Raw genomic sequence first — 23,581 nt, 5'->3', positions numbered from 1 at the left:
GGGGGGGGGGGGAGACCATTGTGAAGCATGGTCCCTTATAAGCAATGGGGAAAAAGAGGTAATTGAGAAAATGGAAGAAAAGGGCAGCAAGGGATTGGGTGAGGTAATGAAGGAAGGCAGATGAGGTCTCAGATGCTAATGTTTCAAAGCAAGTTAACATGCCTCATTTAGCAGTGTACCTCATTTGTAAATTCTTCTGGATCTACAAAGTACAAAGGGACTTTTTGGAATCAAGTTTAATTCAAATTGAGCTAAGGGGGCAAATAAATGGAACACGATCCTCTTGTTCTGGAATATCAATGACATTCAACATTCATTGGCTTTGGCTCCAGGGCCAGATTAAGACATTTAGAGGCTGTAAGCACTTAAAGGTTTCTAGTGCCCCCATATGTATCTAATTCAAAATATAAACAGTTGACGTCCACCAGGCTACGTGCCTGGAGATTATTATTATTATCATTAACCTTTATTTATAAAGCACTGTAAATTTACACAGCGCTGTACATACAATCTTTTTAATTGGACGGTTCCCTGCCCTCAGGCTTACAATCTAAAAAGACATGACACAAAAGGAGAAGGGAGTGGTGGTGGGGAAGGGGATGAGGGCCAGCAGTTCTTCTCTACCTCCGAGGCCTGGATCAGGGGAGATGGACTGGAGGGAGGGCTTGGCTTCTTAATGGATGGTTAATCTTCTTCCAGGGAGGCCTGTTGGAACTAGCCTGCCTCTCTAGTAGGATAATACATATAAAATACATAGCAATACAGGCAATAAAGAACATCAAATAGCAAGTGACAATTATGCAATGCCTGGGAACGCTTCTCTGAACAGGATGGTTTTCAACTCCGTTTTGAAGCTGGTTAAAGAAGTGATGGTTCTTGCTCGCAGGGGAAGAAGGTTCCAGGAGTGAGGGACAGTGAGTGAAAAGGGGCGAATCCGAGATGGGGCAGAGGAAATCCTGGGCTGGGACAGCAGAGCTTGACTACCAGAACAGAGGGCCCTGGTGGGAAGGTGAGGAGAAATAAGGTCTGATAAGTAAGGAGGGGCCAGCCCACGGAGGGCTTTAAAGGTCAACAGCAGGAACTTATACTGAATGCAGAAAGGGAGTGGGAGCCAGTGAAGGGATGCCAACACTGGAGAGATGTGGTCAGAGCAGTGGGCGGATGTGATAATGCGTGCAGCTGAATGCTGGACAGCCAGGAAGATGTTACAGTAATCAAGTCGTGAGACCACTAGGGCATGGACCAGGATCTTGGCAGTAGAGGCAGAGAGATATGGTCGGATTTTGGCAATATTGTATAAAAAGAATCTACAAGCCTTGGCTGTGGTCTGGATCTGAGGGATACACGACAGAGAAGAATCAAAGATAAAACCAAGACTGTGGGCTTGCTGGACTGGTTGAATAGAAATGTTGTCAACAGAGACAGAAAAGGAGTGTTGAAGGGTGGACTTAGGAGGAAAGACAAGAAGCTCCGTCTTGGACATGTTGAGCTTCAAACGCCGATGGCGCATCCACTGCAAGACAGCTGTGAGACAAGACGAAACTTGCTGTTCAAGTCCTGGAGAAAGGTCAGGGGTGGAAAGATACAACTGAGTGTCATCAGTGTACAGATGGTAGGAAAAACCAAAAGAGCTAATGAGTTTACCTAAGGACAGCATGTAGAGAGAAAACAGAAGGGGACCCAGAACAGAGCCCTGGGGAACTCCAACAGATAAGGGAACAGAAGTCGAAGTCTGACCACCTGTAACCACTGCAAACGATCTGTCTGACAAATAAGATCTAAACCAGTCGAGAACAGAGTCTGACATCTTGAAAAGAGGCCAGCAATATAATTGGACAAGGCACTTGGCACCGTGTTGGAAGAAGTGTTTGGGGTGGGGCTTATGCTATTTAAGCCTGTGCCGCCCTCCCTTCTTCCTCTTTGGTGATTTGTTGTCCCACCTTCCTGCCTGGACTTTAGTGTGGCTCTGTTGGTCGCTTTATGGGCCAGGTAGGAATTTTCCCCCTTTTCAAAGGCTTTTCGCCTACCTCACACTGTCATTAGAGGACTTGGAAATTGGCTCACGTGTGGACTTAAACAGGTGGTCACTTTCGGTTATGGGGAAGAATTAAGAGTCAGGTGAACACCTATGACACCCACTTGGGGTGAAGGTTGGGCCTCTTGAGCTTTCTTCATAGGTCTTGCAAGTAAGGAGAGAGGGCTGACCTGGGATATAACCCTCAGTCAAGTCTGGCAAGTTGACTGGGGAAATGTCAGGTTGGCGTTCCAGATGCAGGTGGGCTGGGGCGCAACCCAATAATGAGCTCAGGTGTTTTGCCCAGGGGAAGCTGAGGAGGTGGTGTGAGGAACAGACCATCTGCCACAGATTCTTCTGCATCAGGTTGCTCCTCCTAGTTTGCAAGTTTGCAAGAAACAGTTAAATAGTTTAATTCCTTAAATAAAGTGGCCCTATTTCAACCCACATCCCTGTCTGGTCTTGTCATTTCAAGTTTGACAGCAATAATAAACCATAAAATAAAATTTTATTCTTCAAAATGAACCAAAACGATGGAAAATAATATTTATGTTTATATACTTCCACTTTATTCCTTTATCATTAGCCTCTATTATTACTATATTATTATTATTATTATTATTATTATATATATATATATTCCATTTAACTGTGGGAGCCTTTTTTATGAAACCTGGTTCAGCAGCACCATTTGCAGTTTTGTACCATGTTTGTTGTTTTTAACTGCCCTCATGTCACCTCCAACCCATGGCAACCCCGTGAATGAGACATCGCCAAGACTATCTGTCCTCCACTGCTCTACTCAGCTCCTGCAATTTCATGCCTAAGTCTATCCACTGAGTCTATCCATTGGTGTGTGGTCTTCCTCTCTTTCTGCTGCCTTTGACCTTTCCTAGCATTACTGTCTTTTCTAATGAATCATGGCTTCTCATAATGTGGCCAAAGTACAACACCCTCAATTTGATAATCTTGGCTTCCAGGGATATATCTGGCACCATATTGTCCTGGCAATGGAAAATTTATGTGGTGCCTCCCTTCCCTTCATGTCTACCTTATTTTACTTAGGGCCAGAACAGATGGCATACACAGGGGACCGGCTTTCAAGTGCTCTGCCAGTGCAGCATTTAAAGCCGGCTTCCTGCCATGAAGTGGCAGAAAAGCCGGCTTTTTACTGGCACAAAAAGGAGCGGCTCTTTGCCACTCCTTTTTTGGCTGGCAAAAAGGCAGATTGGAGCCACAGCATGCAGTTGCCGTGGACCCAATCCGGCTTTGTCATGGGTGTCTTGAAGCCAGTCTGTTTCACCCCTTAATAGTTAATCCAGTCCTGTATTGCTCTATTGAATTCAACAGCAACACACAATTGATCCAACTCTATTTGTGCTAGCTAGCATAAGCATCTAAAGAATTCCTCTTGTTCCTATTATGGACTGAACAAACTGATTTTGACCATTGTCAAGAATCTCGTTCAAATAACGAAAAGGAGATGGTACAAATGATAATTCTGAGTTAATCTGAATTATCTCTTTTCAATTCCTACATTATTTAATGACAAACGTACCCATCTGCTATAACTTTCGCTTACATTAAATATGTGTTTCCACACAAGCTGCTCCTAAAACGCAACCAGGCTCAGAACCTGACTGTTCTCTTCAGTTTTCCATAAAGAAACTGGATGAATGGGTTTCAATGCATAGTCCTGCATATTTCCTACAAGATGCTGAGCCAAATGTAATGCTGGAAGGAATTAAAGTTACTCAGTGAAATTAGGAACAGTCTATAAGGATCTTCCTAAGTCATGTGCTTTAGTTCTGAATCAACCCACTGTAAACAGATGCCAAACTTACCCCATATGCTTAGCAGGGCATGTTAATTCTTGTGTTTGTACAATTCTGGATGCCAGCTGCCAGCTACATCAACCTGATCTGTGTTATGCACATGTGAGGGAGGGCAGGAGGTGGAATAATATGACAGCTATTACACCCAAGAGACCTGGGCTGGCAGATTATCTTCTCTTCGTTTACATCTTCTTTTCAAAAGATTGCACAGATCTCTAGCAAAGCATAAGGGGGATGCAGACCTCACCTCTGTCACTGAGCCACAACCAAACAGAGTTTGCAATATTCCCTTGATCCAAAACATGAATACTACAAATATTGAATTGCTGTATTGCAGGTGTATGCTTTATCATTCTTTTATTTTAGAGGTTGAGCTTGTCTTACACATTCCTGAGGAAAAAAATTCTGCTGGGCACACAGAATGAAAACCTGAGTTTCTAGAGAGAGAGAAATGTAAAACAAGCACTGAAACATACAAGTGCCACCAACTGGCAAGATCCCCTAGATTTAAACAGTCTCTAACAGATTTTGATCCGGTAGTTTAAAAGCATTCAAAGACAAATTTCCTGCATTTTAAAGTGAGATCCCAGAGAGGGCAGACAGATGTAAGTGGTGGGAGTTGTTTGAGATCTCACAATGCCAACAGGTTAAAAAGGCAGTGCAAACACTGGCTTCCACAAGACTCTTTATCACTCTATTCAGTAAGGGGCAGAAATGGTCCTGGTGAAGAATACCTTGTTACCCTTTCTAAAGCTTATTCTACAAGATTTCTAATGGCCCTTGTATCATTCCAAAGGCTAATTGAAAAGAAATGGGAAGACTAAAATGGCAATTCCATAATATCTTAATCGTTGCAGTTATGGATTATCATTTCAATTCATTCGTTCATAAATTTGTTCATTTACTATCCCAGCTTTCTCGCAATGTGGGATCCATGGAAGTTTACAAAAAAAAGCAAAACAAGAAATAGCCAAAAAACTTATTATAGAAGCATTAACACACAAACAAATTATCTTATTAAAATACCATTCAATTTTTTAAAGTGTATAATCATTTAAAAGTATAACAATAAAGTTAAAAATATAGTGTGCATGCCATAAATCTGACGTCCTACAATCAATTAATCATTCAATGCCTATGTGAATAGAAAGGTCTTTGTTACTGAAAGGAGAGCAGAAAGGGAGCCCAGTCTCCCCTGGAAAATTATTCTACAATTTAGGAGCAAACACTGATAAGGCATTCTACTATAGTACAAGATATTACATCTAATGGGAGCAACCACTGAGAAGGCTTACTCCCGTAATACAAGGTATTACATTTAATGGCACTGTTTCAACCGTTTATGAACCATACTTTACTGAACAAATTGCCAGATTCTTGGAGACATACAAATATAACATTAATTCCCAAAGAAGATGGTGATCTGAGGGACTCTAAAAATTATAAGCCTATTTCTTTATTAAATAATAAGATTTGTTCTGCTATTTTGGCAGACAGGTTTTAAAAAATCATGATTGTAATATATGTAAACCAAGCAGGGTTTTTACCTGAGACATTTGAAAGACAATATTAAATATGTGTTAGACATCCCAAAATACTATGGGAGGCATTATGAGAAACAGATAGCTTTGATATTTTTTGGATGCTGAAAAAAGCATTTGATAACATTAAATGGATTTTTTTTATTTCTAGTTTTGGAGATGATGAGATTTGGGACAAATTCTATGGACTGGATCAAGAGAATATATGATAAATAAGAACCACAATTATTGGTAAACTATGATTTTACTAAATCCTGTAAAGTTGAAAAGAGTACAAGGTAGGATGCCCTTTATCTCCATTATTGTTTCTTTTGGTAATTGACGTTTTGAATAGACCAATAAGGGAAAAGGAAAGAATAAAAGGTGTAAATACAGTTGGCCCTTCTTATACACGGATTTCTTATACATGGATTCAAGCATCCACGGTTTGAAAATGTTCAAAAAAAGTAAAAATTTCCAATATTAAACCTTGATTTTCCATTTTTTTTATAAGGGACACTATTTTGCTATGTCATTATATTTAATGGGACTTGGGCATCCACGGATTTTGTTGTCCACAGGGGATCTTGGAACCAAATCCCAGCGTATAACAAGGGTGCACAGTACATACGTGGGTGCGCTATACGTGGCTTCCAGCATACGCTGGAAACTGTGCTGGAAAGGCTTTTTCTGCGCCCTGGAAGAAACAATGGGGTGCACACTGCAGGAACAAGCCCCATTGTTTTTCATGGGGCTTGAGTTTATGTGGTATTTCCCTTACGCAGCGGGGTCCGGAACGGATCCCCTGCGTAAGAGAAGGGCCAACTGTATAGAAAGTATTAATCTTAAATTAAGAGCAATTGCATATAATTTGGTAATCTTTTTGGAAAATCCTTTGGAGAATATAGAACATTTAAAAATGATTTTGAAAGAATATGGAAAGTTGTCTCGGTTCAAATCAATACATCTGTGGCTTGACAAAGAATATGACAATGATTAATCAAAACTATTTGCATAATAGATCAGGTTTTTGGATTGTGAAAAAATTTAAATATTGGGAATTCACATGTCAGAGAAAAACTCAAATTTATTTAAAGATAATTATGTCAAATTTATCTGCAGAAACAGAAAAGGTTAAATGTCACTTTTAGGTGTCAAACGGCCCCCTTTTTGGGTCATGGTAGCATAGATGCTATGTTAGTAGGTTAGTATGTGAGAATGTAGCATGCTTTGATTGTTTGCAGATACTAGTGTAGCTGAATATGGGAATGTGGAAGAGGTGATAGAGACAGAAACGCAAGGCTGGCTGGCTTGGGAATGGAATGTATGGATGGGAGGGGGTTCTGTGGTAGTGATAATACTGATACTGAGGTGTCACCCAGTACAGTCCACACACTCCACAGCCCTCTAGTTATGCCCCTGGGTTGGGGGAAGCTTAAACCTCCATCTTAGCCCCGCTACTCCTGATCTAGATTGCTATTTCCCTGTTGTAGTAATCTCCCTCTGAAATAAACCTGACAAATATATAGTTGGGTGCTGTATACATACAGAGAGAGGTGATACAGACAACCCTCCATACCTACAATTCTGTATTCACAAATTCAACCATTCATAGCTTGAAAATACATTTTAGAAAAACATCCAAAAAGCAAACCTTGATTTTGCTATTGTATATAAGGGACACTATTTTACTAACTACTGTGTATAATGGGACTTGAGCTTCTACTGATTTTGTTACCCATGGGAGGTCCTGGAACCAACCCCAGCAGATACCTAAGGTTCACTGTATATGGCCTTGTGGTCCCATTCTATATGACCTTCTGACTGCTAAAATTCTTATTATCATCTATCTTATTCACAATAACTTCATTTTCTAGATTCTCAAGAGGGAAAACAAATAAAGAAGCAAAAGCCAGAAGCACTGACAATAGATTGTTGGGAAATTAGATTCCCTAAATATTTCATGCCAATACTCTTCCTTGGGGTCATGATGAATCAGTATTGTCTTTCTTAAGGAAAGTCATGCTTTCTGACAAAGCTTGGAAGGAAAAAGCAAGTGGTAATTTCTAATTTCTGTACCTTTGAAGAGACCAATGAAGAGACCATAACAGTGCCATTGTTCTGTTTTGTGCTTTGTACTTTTCTGCATTGTTCCATTGTTGTACTTTGGGGGATCAAATTTACCACATCCATAAGATCTGATATAGTTCCACGCATAATAGGTTCTCATTAACATCATCTTTGAGACATACCACACAGGCTTAGTTTATTTCTTGACAAATATAATATGGAGGGAGAGCAATAAATTAATATGGGATGTAACACAGGATAGTGCAATTAGCAAGGAATGCATACAAAGGAATTAAACCCATCCAATCAATGCTGTTTTATGAGTTCTGAATCCTAACCACTATCACCATCCTTAAAATAACTGTTTATAAGCATGGAATTTTATTCTGTCTGAAGACCAATTTTTGTTCATCTGCACCGATAACAATCAAGTGCCAATACAGAATATTTTGCCCCAATACAGAATTTTTTGTGTCTGAAACACAAATTCTATTAATGTGCTTGCCCTTCTTTTGCCATTCAAGTGGGATGGCAAGTGGTAATAAGTGGAAAGAGTGAAGCTGTATACTGCTTCCAAAGCTTTTTTGGCTCACACTCACCAGTCCAAATGTCTGGGGAGATTATCACGCTGAAGATAAGGACGGAAGCAAAGTGGATTGCTCCCATCCTATTTGCACGATCGGGGAGAAAGATTATTACACACCGCGTGCTTATGCTATTCTCCCACCCATGAAGTGTAATGAACCTGTCATTTGGTATTAATGGGAGTTTCTGTTAATACCAAATGATTAAACTTCACAGAAGGGAGAAGAATGGGATAAGCATGTGGTGTGTGATAACATTTTCCCCAATCGTGCAAATAAGACGGGATAAGGATGAGAGCCAGATGGGATAAGGATGGGAGCTTTACTCCCATCCTTATCCTCCGTGTGATAATCTCCTGTGCATGGGTGAATCATATTTCCCCAGTTGGAAGGGTTTAAAGTCTCCTTTAAGCCAATGGGGAGAAAAAATTTGCTGGTATAGGTAAAGGATCTCATTCAGGATCCGCACAGAAGAACTTACTAGCTTACTCTTTAAAATGCCTTTTAGCAGGCCTAACAGTAGCTGGCATGACAAGACACTTTTGAAGAAGACAACCTTAAGTCTTAGCATAGTTGCTTCCCTTTCAGCACCAAAATATATCTGATGGAAGGAGGGTGTCATAGAATCATAGAGTTGGAAGAGGCCCCAAGGGCCATCCAAGCCAACCCCCTACCATGCAGGAATACACAATCAAAACACTCCCAACAGATGGCCATCCAGCCTCTGCTTAAAACCCCCAAAAGAAGGAGACTCCATTACACTCCAAGGCAGCATATTCCACTATTAAAAAGCTCTTACCATCAGGAAACTCTTCTTAATTTTTAGGTGGAAACTTATTTCCTGTAGTTTGAATCCACTGTTCCATGTCCTAGTCTCTGGAGCAGCAGAAAACAAGCTTCCACCATCTTCAGTGCAACATCCTTTCAAATAAACATGGCTATCATGTCACCTGTTAAGTTTCTCATCTCCAGGCTAAACACCCCCAAGCTCCCTAAGTCTCTCCTCATAAGGAATAGTTTCCAGACCTTTCACCATTTTGGTCACCCTCCTCTGGACACACTCCAGCTTCTCAACATCCTTTTTGAATTGTGGTGCCAAGAACTGGACACAGTATTCCAGGTGAGGCCTGATCAAAGCAGAATAGAGTAGCGCTGTTACTTCCTTCAGTCTAGAGACTATACTTCTACGGATGCAGTCTAGAAACACATTGACTTTTTTCGCTGCTGCATCACACTGCTGACTCATTTTCATACTGTGGTCTACTAAGACTCCTAGATCCCTTTCACATGTACTGTTGGTCAAATCAGTGTTACCTATCCTATCTCTCTACATTTAATTTTTACTGCCTAAATGTAGGTATCTTACATTTCTCTTTGTTGAAATTCATTTTCAGATTACAGCTCTGTAATCTATTAAAGTCATTTTGAATTCTGGCCCTGTCCTCTGGGATATTAGCTACACCTCCTAATATGGTGTCATCTGCATATTTAATAATAATAATAATAATAATAATAATAATAATAAGTTTTATTTATAAACTGATTTTCCACAGTGATCAAAGCGGTGTATAGATAGAAATTGCAATAACAAAATACAAAATACAGACTAAAAATTGCAATACATAAAACTTCAATAAAAACATTAAAATTATACAAATTAAAACCATTACATCAAATCCAAGCTAGCTGAGTGCAGTCGATAATACAGTACATATAGGGGGGAGTCACATGATATCAAAGAGCAGCTGGGAAGGCTTGCTGAAACAAGAAGTTCTTAAGTCTCTTTTTAAAGAGATCCAGGGAGGTGGTGGAGCGGAGCTCATCAGGAAGGGTGTTCCAGATCCTAGGGGCCGAGATGGAAAAGGCCCTTTGCGAGGTTGACGCATATCTCGCCATCGGGATCCTCAACAAATTCTTCACGGCTGACCTAAGTGTGCGGGGCGGTCTTCCAGGTAACCTGGGCCCAAGCCATTTAGGGCTATATAGGTTATAACCAACACCTTGTTTTGTGCCCGGAAGCGAATAGGCAGCCAATGGAGATCTTGCAAAACCGGTGTTATATGGTCAGCCCTGAAACATCCAGTGACCAACCTTGCTGCCATATTCTGCACTAGCTGAAGCTTCCAGGTTTGGTACAAGGGTTGCCCCATGTAGAGCGCATTACAGAAATCCAACCGAGAGGTTCCCAGAGCATGTACCACTGTTTCAAGGTCCCCCTGGCCTAGGTAGGGTCGCAGCTGGCATATCAGCCGAAGCTGGTAGCAGGTGCTTTTGACCGTCGCATCCACCTGAGAAGTCAACTGGAGTGATGAGTCCAAAAGCACCCCCAAACTGCGGACTGAGTCCTTCAGGGGGAGTGTGACCCCATTCAGGACAGGTGGACAAATTTCACTACCCGGACCAGGAGAGCCTATCACTAGTACTTCCGTTTTCTCTGGATTCAAACTGAGTTTGTTTTTCCACATCCAGCCCATTACCGACTCCAAGCAGGCATTTAGAGAAGAGATGCCATCCCTAGTCACTGCATGAGACGGAGACACAGAGAAACATATTGGGTGTCATCAGCATACTGATAACACTGCTCCCCGTGTCTCCGAATGATCTCTCCCAGTGGTTTCATGTAAATGTTGAATGGCATGGGGGACAGAATAGCTCCTTGAGGGACACCAGATGTTAGTTCCCTCTTATCGGAACAAACGTCCCCCAGCTGCACCATCTGGAATCTACCCGAGAGATAGGAACGGAACCGCTGGAGCGCAGTGCTTCCGATACCTAACTCCCTCAGGTGTTCAAGAAGGATACCATGGTCAATGGTATCAAAAGCCGCTGAGATGTCCAAAAGCACTAACAGGGACACGCTTCCCCTGTCCATGCCCAGACGTAGATCATCGACTAAGGTGACCATGGCAGTCTCAACTCCATAGCCTGCCCGGAAGCCGGTTTGAAATGGGTCTAGAAAATCTGTTTCTTCCAAGATCCCTTGAAGCAGGAAGCAATTTGACGAGCATGCCTCCTAATCTTTCATCTAAGTCATTGATAAAGATAATGGATAGCACTGGGCCCAGAACAGAACCTTGTGGCACCCCACTAGCCACTTATTTTTCCCCTTTTTGAATATGGGAACATTTGTCCTCCTCCAGTGTGCTGGGACCTCTCCTGTTCTCCAGGAATTCTCAAAGATTATTGACACTGGTTCTGAGATTACTTCTGCCAGTTCATTTAACACCCTTAGATGTAGTTCATCTGGCTCTGCAGACTTGAATTCACTTAGAGTAATCAGGTATTCCTATACTACTACTTTAACTATTCTCTGCTGTTCTATTCCTCTATTGCATCATCTGCTCCATTTTTCCCAGGGTGAACACTATTTCCTTTCTGTAGATGATTAAGGCAAAGATGATGCTGCCTATTTTTGCCTTTTCTCTGTCTCTTGTTAGCATTTTGCCATTTCTCCATGCAGTGGTCGTAACATGTTCTTGTTCTTCTTTTTGCTATGGACATAATAAAAAAAATATTGTTTATAACATCTCTAGCAAGCCTGAGCTCATTCTGCACTTTAGCTTTTCTGTGAGCCACCTTGGGTCCCACTTCAGGAGAAAGAAAGCATATAAACAAACATACAAAAAAACTTTCTCCCTACACATTCTGCCTATTTATTTGAATACCATTTTGGTAAAAAAACAACCTCTAGTTCTTATACATGTCCCTTTTAAATTTTATCTCAGTTGAAAGTTCTTTAGGCACCCATCCTGGTTTCTTTAGACATTTCATTTTTCCTCCTCGCTGGAACTGTTTGAAATCATTTTTTCAATATCTCATGTTAAGAAACTCCCATCCTTCAACTACCTTCTCTTTTACAGAATGAAAGAATCACAGAGTTAGAAGAGACTACAAGGACTATCCAGTCCAACCCCGTCATGTATTCCTCACCATGGGCTCACACCCAATATATCTCCATGTTTATTGAAATCAGCTTTCTTAAAGTTTAGAATGTGTGTCTGACTATATTTAGAGCTTTTCCCTATATAACAAACTCCATGAGAACGTGGTCATTCCCACCTAAGGATTTTGCCATTTCTACCCTATAAACCAGGTCATCACTGTTGGTTAGGATCAGATCCAAAACAGCTGATTGTTGCCTCTTCCACCTTCTGGACAACGAAACTATCTGCAAAACAGGGGAAGAATATGTTGGACCATATATTTTTGGCAGAGTTTGACTTCCAACAAATAACAGGATAGGTGAAATCTCCCATTAGTATTTCTCCAGAAAGGCATCTTCCAAATCCTTAGTCTGGCTTGGGGGTCTGTAGTATCTATCCCATCCTAAATTGCACCAGGCAGCAAATGAGTAATGAAGACTGCTATTGGGTACTACCAAAGTCTGCTTACCATCAGATGGAAGCCACACACAAAAAAAGACACCTGTACACACCCCACAAAATGTTAAACAAAGTAGTACTGACCAAACCTGACAACAAACACTTTGTTAACTTTGCAGGCAAGGAAAAGTACAAACATGGGATCCAGTCTTTTCAAAAACAGAATCTTTTCCCACTCTATTTTGTGGATGTAGACCATAGATAAACCATAGATACTAAGGAAAGATAACTCATAGTAGTATATAGGGAAATGTTTACTAAAGAAATCTTAAGAATCATGACAACACATGGCACTTTAACAATAAAATCAAACACTACTTTTTAAAGGGAATGAACTCCCTTTCTCACACCCTGTAGTTCTCTGAATAAAAAAAGATGAATTGCCTTTTGTGAACACTCAAGTCCTCTCCAAGGTTCCCTTGACATTTATTCTATTTTTCCCCATAGAAACCCTTGGAAGAAATGCTTTCAAACTGACTGCTGTCTCTATCCCTACAGCTTGTCTTGCATCACTCCCTTCCTCTTCACTGCCAGACATTAGCACCTGATGCTCCAACCATCTGTGCCAGCCTCCTTACCAGCAAGGAATTTACTTGCCTCTCCTCCTGTAAAGGAAAGTCTAATGCCAAGGTTGTGCATGTGTGTGTTTAAAAAGTCTTTCTTTGCCAACTCCTTTGGTCTTTCCTCCTCTTTCTGCTCTTTTGCCATGCTGCTATTTCTCTTCCAATTTGCATCTTTCTGAGCTCTGGCCTTCAGTTTCCACTCCCACCTATCTGTCCCCCTTTAAAATATTTCATTAAAATACTGCTGATAGTCAGAGACAGGAGAAATACATGCAGGGTTTGAAGCCAGGGTGGGATGTTTTTGTTGTTTTTTAAACACAAGAGGAGAGAATAAATTCACCACTGAGTTTAATGGATTACCTTCCCTATATGCATTTTACATACACATTATTTTCCAATTCTTTCACTTCTCTGTGCTTCCCTTTACCTACTCGTAGAAAACTAAAAATACAACACCATAATTTTCTTCATTCTTACAAATCCCCATGGCAAAAAGCTGAAGATCCAGTTCATTTTATTGAACTGAACAAACACACCAGTTTAGTGCTCAAAAAGACAGGAAGAACAGATCTGAAGGAAGTACATACAAGAACAACACATACCAACAATTTTTAAGGTAAGAGGATCCAAGAGATCATTTTCATTAAATTTCATTTAGTACCAGGTACTGAAGAATATAAAAACTCTTCTGGATCATATTAAAGATCTGTCTAATTCAACATCCTACTCTGAGTTTGGAAATGTCAGGTTTTGGACTACTATTTCCAGAATTTCCTAACCAGCACGATATGCTCACTAAGGAATTTGGGGCAGTCACAGTCCAAAAACTTTGCATAGTTCTGATCCTACTTCTTACTGTGGCCATTCAGAAATCTAGGCCCTATATTCCAAACAACGTTTGAAGTTCACAAAGAACCACCACCTGATCAACAGCAGCAATAATGTGTAACTCCACTGCCAGAATAGGTCTATCAACAAATATTAGCTATGGATAAATGAATCTTCCATGTAATAAAGTAGTATACTCAGAAGTATCTAACATACCCAGATTCTGGTCCTCCCAAAAGCATGTAACTGACTGATGTTGGAAGCACAGTACTGTGTAGAACTGATGTCACCTTTGGTCTGATCCAACAAGTCAGCTACTGAATTCCTATTCTGGATGGAGCTTGCACCTCTTTCAGTGAGAGACTGCTCCCTCTTTTTAGGGACTTGATCCACTGTTTGATAGTCAAAGATTTATACAGCTTGGCTCTAGGCTATTTGAAGGACCTTATCTCCCTGTACGAGCTCCCCCAGAGTATTGAGATCATCCAGAGAGGCCCTTCTCTCTGTCCCACCACCCTCTCAGATGCATTTGGTGGGAACGTGAGAGAGGGCCTTCTCAGTAGCTGCTCCCAAGCTTTGGAACCCCCTTTCTAGAGAGGCCTGGATGGCTCCATCCTTGCTGTCCTTCCAGTGGCAGGTAAAGGCATTCTTGTGCTGGCAGGCCTTTGCAAACTGATAAGGGCTGGGAGTGTTGTCCTAATGAAAATTTAAGGTTTGTATTTTTAACATATTGTATTTTAACTCATAACTGTTTTAATTTTTTTAATGATTTAATTGTTTTTTAAATTTTATATTTATACATTTTAATGTTTTGTTTTTAAATTGTACTGTTTTATACCTTCTGTTTGCTGCCTTGAATCCCCACAATGGGAGAAAGGAGGGATATAAGGAAATAATATAATAAAAGTAATAAAAACAATGGGTTTAAGCAAAGAAACAGTGTAATGGAAAACAAATGAAGGTCAAATATTTTATTGCATTTAGCCATAGACTATTGCAAAAATCACTGGATTGACTGGGCAGTGGGGTGTCTATTAGTGAAAGCACATACTAAAACAAACAAAAAATTACAGAAAAATACACATTAAAAACAATCAGGATTTTTAAAAAGACCTTAAAACTTAGTAATAATAAAATTGCTTACAAACCTGACCATTTCTAGAAATAGTATATCCACTGACATAGCTAAAGCTGTAAAACTCAGCTCAATAACATCAGCTTTTGCAGGTACAGATTTATTTATTTATTATTTAAAAAGGATAAGCATACATTTATAAATGGTAGCAAGTGTTTACAAGATAATGTCTCCTTCCATTTATTTACAAAGATATGGCACTTGTAATTCTTACCTATTTCACATCCCTTAGGAACAAACTGATTTCACAGAACTAATTTCCATTAGGATAACAGAATTTCAACACATTTTCCAAAAAGGTTCTAGCTGTTCCAAATGGCCTCTATACAAATGCCCAAAGATATTATCATCTCTTTACCGTTCTGCCAGTTCCTAGTTCAAACCAATCTGGCACCTCATAAATCAGTTCCCTTTCACCCATCAAATGCACATGTACTCAACAGAGGCAGCTAACTGAGGTTTGCTGTCACTGATCCACTGCAACTGCACCAGATATCAGTCTACCTTCTGTCATAACTTTAACTTGCAAACACTGAGTTCCTCCAAATCCAGTGGTGTAGACCATGTGTCATTCTTCATCTTTGAATTATGGGGGAACTGGTGAAATTGGTTGCCTTTCTACAAACCTTTTTTAAGAGAGGAAAATTTTGTTGCAGCACTCACGCATTCACAGGTCAGTTCAGTGCAGAATAAACTGAAAACTGGCCATACAAAGTGTCAGTCTAGGATTGGGAAAACCAAGGTATAAGTTGCCACTTTATCAAAATGCTCCCTCATGTAACCCTGAGTCAACTACTACATTTCTAAGCTACGTCACAACATTTCTGTGAAAATGAAATTGGGAGAAAATCATGTATGAGTCCTTGGGAGGAAGAGATGGAGAAAGGTCAACTAAATAAACAATGTTATTCATCTTTTCTCAACATTCTACATCACAGGCACAAAAGATTGGAAATCTACACCAAATCACACAGCACTAGTATCTGCTAGGGTTTAGTTCCAGGAATCACTGTGAATACCAAAATCAATGAATGCTCATGTCCCATTAAATGCAATGGCATAATAAAATGGTGTCCTTTATATAAAATGTCAAAATTAAGGTTTGCTTTTTGGAATGTATGTATTTTAAAAATATTTTCAAGCCATGGATGCTTGAATCCATGGATTTAAAAAAAGTCAATGGATATGGAGGGCTGACTGTTATCTTGTTATGCAACACCTTAAGTTCTGTTGCTTAATTTTTTTGCATGTGTTTGTTTAGCTTGTCTGTTTGCTGCAAGTGGCAGCCTTAGAACAGCAGGCCCCTGGGAAAGAGGCAATGTATATGTCCACAAATCTATCAGAACTAGAGCCAGTCATGGGTGCATTCCAGCCAAGTAGAGATCTTGCCCACTGTATCACAGAATCATCATACGATGTAACAAAATTTACTAACTATTTCTTATCTCATCCAGCAAATACACATATAAGAGTAGACCTGTTCATTTCTTCCCTATTAGTATTCTTAAAAGAAATGAGTGTTTTCTTTACCTTCATTAACTATTGTGCTTTTCCTCCCCACCCCCTTTGAGGAATATATCTAGCATTTCCCATACTATGTACAAAGAAGTAAACATCACTTAAAAAGAAGAAGAATATTGTATAGTGAAGTATATCAGCTGGTAGTATCAACAGTCCCCAGAAAAATCCACAGCTATTATATTGAGTCTTGACCTTTAATTATACCTGGCTTGAGTGTGGGGAATATTGGAAACACTTCTTTTACAGGCTTCAGGATCCAAATAAAATACTAAATCTATGGCTGGAGGAAAGTCAGGGGACAAACCTATTTTTCAAAAACACCATGAACCTTAAGTGACCTACAGGTTACCAAACTGATCTCCCAGGATTTTAATAAAATCAGCCTTTTAATAAAAACTTCAGGCTGAGAATGGGGACAGAGACCTCCCTAGTGAGCAATCTTACCTCAAGATTGACAGGGAGAGCATGACCCTGTTTGTTTGAAAGGAAGGATGATTCCCCAGCTTTCTTCTTGCTTTCTAGATGTATGACAGAGTGTGAATGGGGTCCAGTATGCAGTATGTGACTCGGCTGGTAATGTTGAATGGTGACATCCCATTCCTTTATGCAGCTGGCAGAGGGGATGTTTGCAATTGACTACGTGTGCACAGATGGGTATCAATGTGTAGGAATATTACTTACAAACTCATAATTAATAAATTTTGAGCATCATGAAATGCAAAAAGTGCAATTTGTGACAAGTACAGACATATGCAAAATAAGTACAGTAGCCAATTTGTGACAAGCATAGACATATACAAAATAAGTACAGTAACCACAACAGTAATACCTTGTAATGACACAGTCAACCTGGTATTGCTCTTCCATCTACTTTATTGAAGAAACAAGTTAACATCCACACACAAAAATCAGTAGGCACAAAGTCAAAATTAGGGCAACATTCACAATCTACTGGGAGAATATATCAATCTGCTGGGAAAATCCATTAGTAAGCTAACCTTTCCAGATCTCATGGAAGGAATTCTGAAGAAAGACTCCATTACATAATACAAAACTAAAATTTATAAGGATGTATGATTATTAGGGCATTAAAAAGGAATCTATGAATAAAGAATCTGTGGATACGGAGCGCTGGCTTTGCATTTCATGATACTTGATTCCACTTCTTCCCTACTCCATCTGAACTTGTGTTTATGTGTGTGTATCTGGTGTGTGTGTGTGTGTGTGCGTGTGTGTGTGTGTGTAGGTGTGTAGGACCTACCAACTGAGGATTATTTATTTATTTCACCACCACGTTTCTCTCAATATAGATTTCAAGGCAACTAACAACAAAATGAAAACAGTACAAGTCAAAAATAATACAAAAGCATTATAATGTAGATATAAAATTTAAAAAACAATTAAACAATTCTAAAAAGTTAAAAACATGCCAGCCACAGATGCTGGCGAAACGTCAGGAAGTCACTCTTCTAGTACATGGCCACATAGCCTGAAAAAGTCACCAAAAATTATGGATGCCGGCCATGAAAGCCTTCGACCTCACATATAATTATCATTATTTCATAGAATCACAGAAACATAGAATAGGATGAGAATTTCTTCTTACCCACCTCTCCCCATGGATCGAGGTGTGGGACAACAACAATTAAAAACAACATCATTTAAAACACAACAGTTTAAAACATGCATCAGTTTAAAACGACAAGTAAGATATACACATATTAAAACAATCTACATATAAAATCCATCATTTAATATTCACAATTTAAAAATCATCTGGATATGCCTGCCAGAAGAGACTGGTCTTCAATGCTCTTTTAGATTCAGACAGTGAATTCAGCTGCCGAATCTCTTCTAGCCGGTCATTCCACAGTCTAGGGGCAGCTGAAGAAAAGGTCCTCTGGCTGACAGTTGCCAACCTGGGAGCTTATCGCACGGTTCTCTGTGGCACAGGAACGGAACGGAACGGAAGGGTACAGAACAGGATGAGAACATGTCTTACTGCACAGGAGAATGCTGTCGATGCCCCCGGAAGTCCCCAATCTGTTCCCCATCCATCCCACAGCAGCTGATGGGGGGTGGATTGGGGACTTCTGGTGGCATCAGCAGCGTTCTCCCAAGCAATAAGGTATGTTCTCCCTCCGTTCCGTACCCCTCCGTTCTGTTCCCGTGCCACAGAGAGCCATGCGATAAACTTACTAGTCTTGGCTTACTGGAGTAAACGTCTGCCAGAGGACTTTAGTGTATTGGGCGGATTAGAACATTAAAAATTAAAATGTATTAAAAACTCTGTACAAAGCATAAAATCTGACTTGCACAGCATTTAAAAGCTTAACCCTCATCAGCTTAAAAAACCCTGACAGCACAAGAATGTTTTTATCTGCCACTGAAAGGAGAGCAGGGATGGGGCTAACATGGCTTCTCTGGGGAGGAGGTTCCACATTCTAGAAGCAGCCACCAAGATGGCCCTCCCACAAAAGCTTGTGCCGTAAGAAATTTGTTGGTCTTTGAAGTTCTTTAAGAACTCTGTTGGTTCTTCTCAATGAAAAAGTACAACTTTTAGCACAACATACTGTAATCTACCACCTGTAAACTAGGAGAGAGAGAGAGTGTTCGGTTTTAATTTTGATTTGTTCAAACTAATATGCAACCTAAACACTAAGAATATCTATGTTTTACACTCCCGCAAATTCTGTGATGTAGTTCTCAAGGGGAAAAAAATTAATGGAAACTGAATACAAAAGTGTGTAAATTGGGGAAGTTTGATTACAAAAATGCACACATTTGTAAATGGTCTTGCCAGACATACATATTAGGGAAAACTGCACCCAGAACACACTTATTAAAAGAAATGCATGCAAACATTTGTACCCATGTTCATATTTTACCGCAAATAATGCAGAAAACATTGGAAAGAGGATGGAATTAACTTGTGCTTCAAACAATTTCAAAATTTAAGAAAACGAAGCAGATATGTCTGTCCCTACTGTGAATGAGGAACAGAATGTGGAACATAAAATTCAACACTACTTAGTCCATTCAACTTACAGACAGCCTCCACACTCCATTTCCAACTGTACGTTTGCAAAGTGAAGTTGTAAAGCAAAATAAAAATTCAGAGGATGGAACACCTATCAAAGGTATTTACAGTGAACCAAGGTGGGCCCGGAATTCTTTGTTTGTTTTCTTAATATCTAGTGTGTTAATATTCTTTCAGTTTGGAAAACTCTTTGAACCAAAACCTACTTCAGGGTATTTTTAAAAAAAGATACAAAGGAGTTTGTATCCCAAGTTGCAGAGTTGAAACCAGTGTCCCAGGTAAGTGACTAATGGGCTGGGCTTCCTATATCTCTACCAACTCTTTGCTTGCTACAAGAGCAGCTAAGCCATTCAGCCTGTGTCAGTGACTTTGTCATGTAGCTTCGGGCTGCGCGCTACAGTAATCCCTCCTGTATTAGCTGTTCATCTGAAAGAAGCTGTAAAACACATGTCAACTTAAATGGTTACCAGCAGACATAGTATGATTACATTTGTCCAGGGAAAACTGGAAAAGCTGAATGAACTAAAGCTAAAATGAAATGCTTTTTAAGTGTTGGTGGGAAGACTCAGGTAGGCGAGAGTGTGGTGGGGGATGAGAACCATTTGGCTTATTGTAAAATACTAAAACTACAATCCCATAACCAATTTCCTGGGAGTAAGCCCCATTGAACTCAAAATAACCTACTTCTGAGAATTTTGCTGTAAGAGCTTTATCCTAAACTGTGCTGCCCCAGCTACTGAGTTCTTAAGTTTGAGTATATCAACAGCTACACTTGTAAAATGTCAAACACAAAAAAGAATACATTATTCAGCACTGCACTAATATTACAGTAATGCTGCAGCTGATAAAGTGTATATAGTTCAGAGGGCACATAGGAAGGATTCAAACATTAAACAAACAACTGCTATGTTCCCATTGTAAGCCGCTGTATTATCTGGGGGTTAATTTAAATCCTTTACAAGATCAATGCCTCACTTGCCAAACAACAATTACGCATTACTTATAATGCATGACTGGAACTTTAATGTGCCCTTGTTACTCCCATTTAAACAAGTTTACAGTTTTACAGTATTTAAAAGTTAGACCTTCTTGTATATGCAGCCATCTGGGGAAAAATATGCCAGTAGATGGTGCTAAAAGGGGTGGGGGTGGGGGTGTGCAGGCTAATTTAAATTGTTTCACAGTCATAACACCTTCATGAATTTCCAAAAAAATATTTTGTTGCCAAGAGTGCAAATCTGTATGTACATATTGGATGTTCAACCATGCCACTAACCTGATGGACTTGTAACAATGCATTTTACATAAAAAATTAAAAAATAATAAAAATACTCTAGGAGTTTGTAACTGTTTGTACCATGCATAGACACATACACCACATAGCATGGACTCCCAAATATTAAAAGGTCATGTTCAAACACTCAGCAGTGCTGATGTAATGTAGCAAATATGGAACACTGATTCTAAGGAATTTTGCCAAGGGATTTTAGCTCATTTCTGGGCTTAGATATCTGGTTTATAGAAATAAACATTTCATCTATAAGCACGAAACCTGTCATTACTGAGCATTCACAAAAGGTTCTTATATAAGCCATAAGGTCAGTTGTACCTGGAATATTAATGAAAGAAAAGCAAAAGGTCAAGTCTCCTCTTACACTGGGTTAACAAATAAACAAAGCCTTTAAACCCACTACTAGTGTGAAATAGAATGCCATATGTACCTTTTTGGTACACTGGTATATGCATAGTTTTACTATTCTCAATAACCAGTGAAACAGAATTATACGGCAATGCCACTGGGATGGTGCGCACACACTCAGTATGCATTTCCACCAGAAGCAAGACCATTCCTCATAAAAATGCTGAATGAGATGTGCAGATGAATCAAAAGTTCAGGATCAAAAAGGGCAGGGGGGGGTCCTTATACAATGGACCCTTGCTGTACGTGGGGGATCCGTTCCGCCTCTCCTCGCATAAGGCAAAAAATACGTATGCTTGAGGCCCATTAAATATAATAGGGTTTGGCTGCGGCTGAGTGCGTGCGCACCATCCACTGCATCGCTGCATGGCTTCAGCATAAACTGAAAGACGTGAATAGTGCGCCCACGTATGGTGTGGGCACACTGTATTCCCATAGTTACTTTTTAGCACTGATGCAAACAAGACCTTGTGAAAGAGGAGAACAGGCTCTTTTACTTGTACCTTCAAGTTATTTCCAATTTAAGGTGACTCTAAAGCGAACCTATCATGGGGTTTTCTGGAGCTGAGAGTGTGTGACTCATCAAAGATCACCCAGTGGGTTTTCATGGCTGAGTGGGCAATCAGACCCTTATGTCCATAACTGTAGTCCAATGTTCAAACCACTACACTACATTGGCTCTTTCAGTTAACAGATAAAATTCATACAACACCATTACAGCACCATGAATCCACTCTACAGTAGCTGTCATACTTCCATTTTGTGGAATCCTGGGGTTGGCATTTGAGGCAAAGGGCACTTAGCCAGGGGGCTTCTCTGGTGCCTCAGACCAAACTACAAGCCTCAGGATCACACAGGCAACTAAAATGGAATCCCAGTGATATAACTGAGAAATGTGAAAGGGCTCTAAAATGAGTGCCTAGTTGCCAAATCCAGCATGTGACCTACAAAGTGGCAGCACTCCTGCTCCCTCACCTAGCTGGGGATGGAAAGAGCCAGAATGCTTTATCACACTAGGGGAGATCCCATGGGAAATCAGGAATTAAACGGGATTTAAAGTACATTTGAATTTAAACCAAACTTGTAAATTCAGTTAGTTTATCACACTAGGGACTGCCCAAGTGAAATAATGTGAAGTTAATCTGAACACAAAGCAGAGAAAAACAGCAGGTTTTTTTTTTAAGTTTTATATTGTTCCGAAAGTAAAAAGCTGCCGGTTTTCTCTGCATTGTGTTTGGATTAACTTCGTGTTATTTCATGTTAACTGTGATGTTGTCTGATAAACTTTGGCCATTTCTGGGTGTTGTTTTTTTTAAAATCTAGTTTATTTCCCATTGTCCTATGGAATCTCGTTAGTGTGATAAACCTCTTAGAGTGTATAAAAGTGTATAAAAGGGTTTAGCCCCACAATATCAGGCAAAAGGGAGGGAAACAGTAGTGAGTCATTAGCCAGCCTAGAAAGAACTAACTCATACCAAATATTTCCATCTATTCAGTCTCCCATGGTATTCCATCACTTTTTAAAAAAACACTTTAGAACACATCTTATCTATAACATAAAATGTTGAAACATGGAAGGCTTAAAACTGTAAAAACGATAATCGGTTAATTCAGATGTAGCTCAGGTCATGCGCTTTATTAATAGAGTTATGTACTAATCTAGTAGGCTGGATTTGCTCTAAAGAACAAATTATGGCAAACTTCAAGGTCATACCCTCATCTCTCTTCTTTTGCAAATGCAAAACAGATTAAATGTTTCTGCCTCTGTTTTATACAAACCATTATTCCCACAATATATGAACCTGAAAAATTCTGGACTGTCTAACTAATATATACCAGGATTACACCATAGGTCTTCAGATACAAATGTTACAGAGAACTGTGTTTAATTTAAAATTATAAGTGGAAGCTTTCAGTCTACTAATGGATGCAAAACAGATGGAGAATATAAAGTGGAATTGCTCATCCTCATTGTGGAGAACATAGTTTGCTATTATGTCTTAACCCAGAATATGTGAGACTCTTTATCCCTCTGATATGAATAACTGGAAAAAAATTATAATGAAATACAGTAGGAAAAGAGGAAGACTTTATTATTGATGGATAGACTCAATGAAGAAATGCCAAGTTTGCAGAACATGAGGAGGGTAGTTGATGTCTGGGCTATCATTTATTGAGTTACCAAAAGTTAAAGTTGATTAGATAGCAAATGATATTTCTCTCATACTTTTAAGGAACAATCATAACTAAATTGTAAGATAGACATTAAGATTTGCTACTTTACTAAAGAATTCAAAGTACAAATTTATTATAGGCCAGATGATGAGGAAATAAAAATTTGGTGGAAGGTGTATGAGGAGGAGAAAAGGCAAGAATATGTGCTCTCGGTG

General features: G+C 39.6%; 2 protein-coding genes across 3 annotated transcripts in view; one reads left to right on the top strand and one right to left on the bottom strand.

Annotated features, from left to right (window-relative positions):
• SEC22A (SEC22 homolog A, vesicle trafficking protein) overlaps positions 1-23,581 on the top strand; it is a 1,054,631-nt gene that overhangs the window by 295,068 nt on the left and 735,982 nt on the right. The window lies entirely within an intron of this gene.
• Positions 1-23,581, bottom strand: part of SEMA5B (semaphorin 5B) — a 558,977-nt gene that overhangs the window by 166,990 nt on the left and 368,406 nt on the right.

The sequence above is a fragment of the Sceloporus undulatus genome, chromosome 1 (genome assembly GCF_019175285.1).
Source record: "Sceloporus undulatus isolate JIND9_A2432 ecotype Alabama chromosome 1, SceUnd_v1.1, whole genome shotgun sequence".
Taxonomy (NCBI): Eukaryota; Metazoa; Chordata; class Lepidosauria; order Squamata; family Phrynosomatidae; genus Sceloporus; species Sceloporus undulatus.
This window is presented reverse-complemented; position numbering and strand designations above follow the sequence as displayed.